This window comes from Beta vulgaris, chromosome 6 (assembly GCF_026745355.1).
Source record: "Beta vulgaris subsp. vulgaris cultivar EL10 chromosome 6, EL10.2, whole genome shotgun sequence".
In the NCBI taxonomy this organism is placed as follows: domain Eukaryota; kingdom Viridiplantae; phylum Streptophyta; class Magnoliopsida; order Caryophyllales; family Amaranthaceae; genus Beta; species Beta vulgaris.
The window spans coordinates 14,869,975-14,876,008 of NC_079207.1; the positions used below are offsets into that span (position 1 = coordinate 14,869,975).

The following is a 6,034-nucleotide window of genomic DNA, read 5'->3' on the forward strand; positions in this document are numbered from 1 at the left end:
CATGTTTAAGTTACATTTTTATGTTCTCAATGAGTTCTTTTTTAAGTACTCATATTGGAATTACTCTTTTATATATTAGTTTTACCATTCTAAAATGGTAACATTTAGTAGTAAAACATTGAGTTTAATGACAACAAGATACTATATATAAAAATGAATGTGATCCCCAATGAATAGATCGAAAAACCATAGGAGATTTTTCACAGCTCTAGTTCATTTTTTTTATCAAGGTGATTGTAAGTTTGTAACTCAGACTGATTTTGTGACATTTAGATTACTAAGAAAAAGAAACCATCTGAAACCGTTCAGACTGATTTTTGTCAAGCTATTCATGTCATTCAATTGGTATAATTTTACATTGGTTTTGTGAGTTTACGACTCGTTTGGTTGGTGGATTTCATGAGAGGAAAAGAGAATCATTGATTTTTTTTAGATGGAATCATTTATCTAATTCCGTTTAAGTGAGTGTTTGCTTTGTGAATGTAGGTGACCACACTCAACTGTCTCCTTGCCGTCAGACAGTATCGTCTCTCTACTGTGTCCTTGCCGTTGGACTGCCCGCCCCTCTAGGTATGCTTTAATTTATTAGTTTATAATACTTTGAAGTTTAAGTTAGTGTATTAATTATCACAATAATTTATATGATGGTTTCTTTATTAAATGTTACAAAAGTTAAAAACTATATTATTATCACAATAATTAATTTATTGCACATTCCTTTATTTGTTACACTATTTGAAATATTTATATTTTTTTTGACATATTTGTTTTCGTGGAAAAACTTTGGATAATGTTATAAATTTTATTTAAGTATTTAAATAAATATGTTTGCATCATCATGTATTTAGAATTGTAGAATTGTACGTATGTGGGTTGTTAATGACTATTATGATTGAAATGATTTAGAATTGTAGAATTAGGCACCATGAAACGGAAGGAGCGTTGGTGGATGTATGATAGATATGCAATGGGCGTAACTTGAGGCCCGAGTTCTTGAGGGGGGTTGATGAATTCATTGAATTTTGCAAAGCAAATCCTGAAAGCCCAGGTTTGGATGAAGTTAGATGCCCGTGTCCGAAATGCAAGAACAGACGTATGCATGACGCAGACACGGTTAAAGTGCACGTGTATAGAAAGGGATTTATACCTGATTACTACGATTGGTATTCTCATGGTGAAGAGTTACCTCGATCCGCACATGAGCCATCTAATCCATACCGTGAAATGATTTTCGATGCTCTTGGGAATAACTCAGAACCGTCCAATGTTGAAGAGCCTAGTGGAATGGACGAGGAGCCTAATCCTCAAGCAAAGGTGTTTCTTGACCTATTAAAGGCTTCTGAGGAACCATTGTACGAAGGGAGCTCCATGTCCGTGTTGGAAATGGCATCTAGAATAGTATCTCTGAAATGTGAGTATAATTTGCCACATAGGTGTGTTGATGCGTTTGCTTCATTAGTGAAAGAAGCAATACCTAACAACAACAACATGAGTAACACATTTTACGATACGAAGAAGATTTTGGAGGGATTAGAGCTTCCCCACGAGAGGATTCATGCGTGCCCCAAAGGTTGTATGTTATTTTGGAGAACTGATGCACACTTGGACAGATGTACAGTGTGCGATAGCGACAGATACAAAAGGACTTCTAAGGGGTCTTTAGTTCCAATGAAAGTTCAGATTTATTTATAGCCCGAACCTTGGCTCTGAGACACAACGAGATGATTCACAGGCACGTGACATTGGTGACCATGTACCGGAGACGCCGAGCAGCCAGAGGGAGGAAGCTGAAGGGTCAAACCGTGCATCAAAAAGGGTTTTGAGCCCTACTGGATTGTGGTAAATTTCTAAATTAATATATGATTCATAATATTTATATTTTCCATGATATTGACAATTTAAGTGTTTTTTTTGAATTCAGGTTTGATGATAACAAAGTTAGCGGGTCCATCACTGACATTTTCCAGGGTCATTTCCGAGAACCTTGGTTTAACTACCGTGAGGTGGACGATGCAACAAAGACGCATTGGTGGAACTCATTCACGGTATGTATGAATCAAATTATGAAGAATTAAATTTATTATATTAGTTTATTAACAACTTGTTTTAATGTTTGTTAAAGGGTCTTTACGAATGGGCTCCTGAGTTAGATGGCCAAGTGAGAAAAGCATACCAGATGAAAGCTGGAACTCGTTTGAGAGATTTGCGGTATTGGGTGCTAACAAAGCTAAAGAAAGGCCAAAATGGTTGGGGAAAACCATTTATGAAACTATGAAAAAGAAAAGTCAGGAGCCCGCATTCCTCGAGAAATCTGAGAAGGCAAAGAAGAACCGAAGAGGTGGCTCCCTCTCTAATCCAGTTGAGCCGTCGCACTTTCAGGGTTCCATCTCGGCGGCACAACATGCTAAAAAGATGGTAAGAATGTTTCATATGTATTACTTAGTTTGAATTTCATGATTTTTTCTGTATATGTAAAAAATAAAGTCTATGTTCAACAATGTGTACAGGCAAAGAGTAGAGGAGGAGTACTCCCTACCGCCCCCGAGTTGTTCTTGAAGACTCATTTCAAAACTGTTGCTGGAAAAGGAGAAATTGCAGCAAACAAGAGAGCAAAACAAATTTCGGTACATACCTTTAAACATATATTTAAGTCATTATAGGCTATTTTATTTGCAAAATGAATGAACTTGAGTAGTTTTAAGTTAGTTTGAATCATAAACACCTCAAACATCCTATATATACTTAGTTAAATGTGTTAGATTGTAGTTTTGATTGAAATTACAAAATATAGGCAAGTTAGAACCAAATTAGGTCATTTAGCTCTTTTAGGCCATATTGCTTGAAAATGAATGAACTTGAGTAGTTTTAACTTAGTTTGAATCATAAACACCTCAAACATCCTATATATACTTAGTTAAATGTGTTAGTTTGTAGTTTTTATTGAAATAACAAAATATAGGCAAGTTAGAACCAAATATAGGTCATTTAGCTCATTTTAGGCCCTATTGCTTGAAAATGAATGAATTGAGTAGTTTTAACTTAGTTTTGACAAAACATCATATATATACTTAGTTAAATGTGTTAGATTGTAGTTTTGATTGAAATTACAAAATATAGGCAAGTTAGAAACAAATGTAGGTCATTTAGCTAATTTTAGGCCATATTGCTTGAAAATGAATGAACTTGAGTATTTTAACTTAGTTTGAATCATAAACACCTCAAACATCCTATATATACTTAGTTAAATGTGTTAGTTGTAGTTTTTATTGAAAAACAAAATATAGGCAAGTTAAACCAAATATAGGTCATTTAGCTCATTTTAGGCCCTATTGCTTGAAAATGAATGAACTTGAGTATTTAATTATTTGAATCATAAACACCTCAAACATCATATATATTAGTTAAATTAGGTTGTAGTTTTTAAAAAACAAAATATAGGCAAGTTAGAACCAAATATAGGCATTTAGCTCATTTTAGGCCCTATTGCTTGAAAATGAATGAACTTGAGTAGTTTTAACTTAGTTTGAATCATAAACACCTCAAACATCCTATATATACTTAGTTAAATGTGTTAGTTGTATTTTTATTGAAATAACAAAATATAGGCAAGTTAGAACCAAATATAGGTCATTTAGCTCATTTTAGGCCCTATTGCTTGAAAATGAATGAACTTGAGTAGTTTTAAGTTAGTTTGAATCATAAACACCTCAAACATCCTATATATACTTAGTTAAATGTGTTAGATTGTAGTTTTATTGAAATTACAAAATATAGGCAAGTTAGAACCAAATATAGGTCATTTAGCTCATTTTAGGCCATATTGCTTGAAAATGAATGAACTTGAGTAGTTTTAATTAGTTTGAATCATAAACACCTCAAACATCCTATATATACTTAGTTAAATGTGTTAGTTGTAGTTTTTATTGAAAACAAAATATAGGCAAGTTAGAACCAAATATAGGTCATTTAGCTCATTTTAGGCCCTATTGCTTGAAAATGAATGAACTTGAGTAGTTTTAACTTAGTTTGAATCATAAACACCTCAAACATCCTATATATACTTAGTTAAATGTGTTAGTTTGTAGTTTTATTGAAATTACAAAATATAGGCAAGTTAGAACCAAATATAGGTCATTTAGCTCATTTTAGGCCTATTGCTTGAAAATGAATGAACTTGAGTAGTTTTAACTTAGTTTGAATCATAAACACCTCAAACATCCTATATAATACTTAGTTAAATGTGTTAGTTGTAGTTTTTATTGAAATAACAAAATATAGGCAAGTTAGAACCAAATATAGGTCATTTAGCTCATTTTAGGCCCTATTGCTTGAAAATGAATGAACTTGAGTAGTTTTAACTTAGTTTGAATCATGAACACCTCAAACATCATATATATACTTAGTTAAATGTGTTATATTGTAGTTTTGATTGGAATTACAAAATATAGGCAAGTTAGAACCAAATGTAGGTCATTTAGCTCATTTTAGGCCATATTGCTTGAAAATGAATGAACTTGAGTAGTTTTAACTTAGTTTGAATCATAAACACCTCAAACATCCAATATACTTAGTTAAATGTGTTGGTTGTAGTTTTTATTGAAATAACAAAATATAGGCAAGTTAGAACCAAATATTACATTTAGCTCATTTTAGGCCCTATTGCTTGAAAATGAATGAACTTGAGTAGTTTTAACTTAGTTTGAATCATAAACACCTCAAACAGTCTATATATACTTAGTTAAATGTGTTATGTTGTAGTTTTTATTGAAATAACAAAATATAGGCAAGTTAGAACCAAATATAGGTCATTTAGCTCATTTTAGGCCCTATTGCTTGAAAATGAATGAACTTGAGTAGTTTTAACTTAATTTGAATCAAAACACCTCAAACATCTATATATAGTTAGTTAAATGTGTTTGATTGTAGTTTTTATTGAAATAACAAAAATAGGCAAGTTAGAACCAAATATAAGTTGTTTTTGCTCATTTTAAACCATATTGTTTGAATATGCGTGCATAAGAGTATATTATTTAACCAAATGCAGGAGACGTACAACAAGAATGGATGATTGTAGCACTCAAGGGTCACACCAAACCCTGATTTGTTGTATTGGGAGACAGTTGGTGGGAGGAACAGAGGAAAAGTGCAGGGGTTAGGTCAGGGAGATTATTTGTACTACAACTCTTCATCTGGGCAGAGGAGGAATGGCTCTTCACAACCATATGAGCCATCGATTTTTTCTCAGCTAGAGGCGCAGGTGGAGGCCAAGGTCGCTGCACGGATGGTAGAAGTGGAGGCAAAGGTTGCAGCACGTCTGGAAGAGTCAAACCGGGCCCTCGTGCAGGAAATGATGCGGAACATGACTAATTTTGGTCACTTGTTCTCAGGTTGCAACACAGGACCCTCTCCACAACGCAGACCAGAGGATGACCCGGGGTTTGGTGGTGGCGGCACTACACAGACACCAACCACAATGTAGTTTGTTTGGTTTTGACAACTAGCTAGATTACTAACGTATAGTTTGTTCATACTTAGTCTAATTTTATATATGCACTTAGTGTCTATATTTATCGGCATATATCTAGTTTTGTTTTTAGGTGTCTCGGTATATTTTTTTGGAACTCCACTTTTACTCGATTTCCTGACACCGAGGATTTATTTTGCGTATTAAGGTAGTTTGTTTAACTATAGACATTTAGTGTCTAAATTTCCCGACATTGGATGTATTTTGTGTACATAAATCTAATCTATTTCATTTTTAAGTTGCATATTTCTTTAGTTTAAAATATAGAATGCGATGGAGGCGACGCAGGAACATGTTTAATGTAGTAATGTCGATGTTGGCGTGCAGTACAGGTTTAAGTATAATTTTGGAAAACATTATTAAATTATTTAATATAATTAATAAAAATAACGACGGCTAAACTTGAACCAACGACGGCTTAGCAGTCGTTGAACAGAGAGCAATGACTGCCAAGGAAGTACAGAGCAACGACGGCTTAAGGATATCGACGGTTAAGAGCCGTCGGTGAAA

General features: G+C 33.6%; 1 long non-coding RNA gene across 1 annotated transcript; it reads left to right on the top strand.

The window, feature by feature from the left end:
- Positions 1-979: 979 nt before the first annotated feature.
- LOC104895879 (uncharacterized) lies at positions 980-5,061 on the top strand. Its single transcript, XR_008969855.1, has 5 exons — positions 980-1,839; positions 1,922-2,045; positions 2,123-2,415; positions 2,508-2,624; positions 5,045-5,061. It is a non-coding gene; the product is annotated as an uncharacterized LOC104895879 (long non-coding RNA).
- The last annotated feature ends 973 nt before the right edge of the window (positions 5,062-6,034 follow it).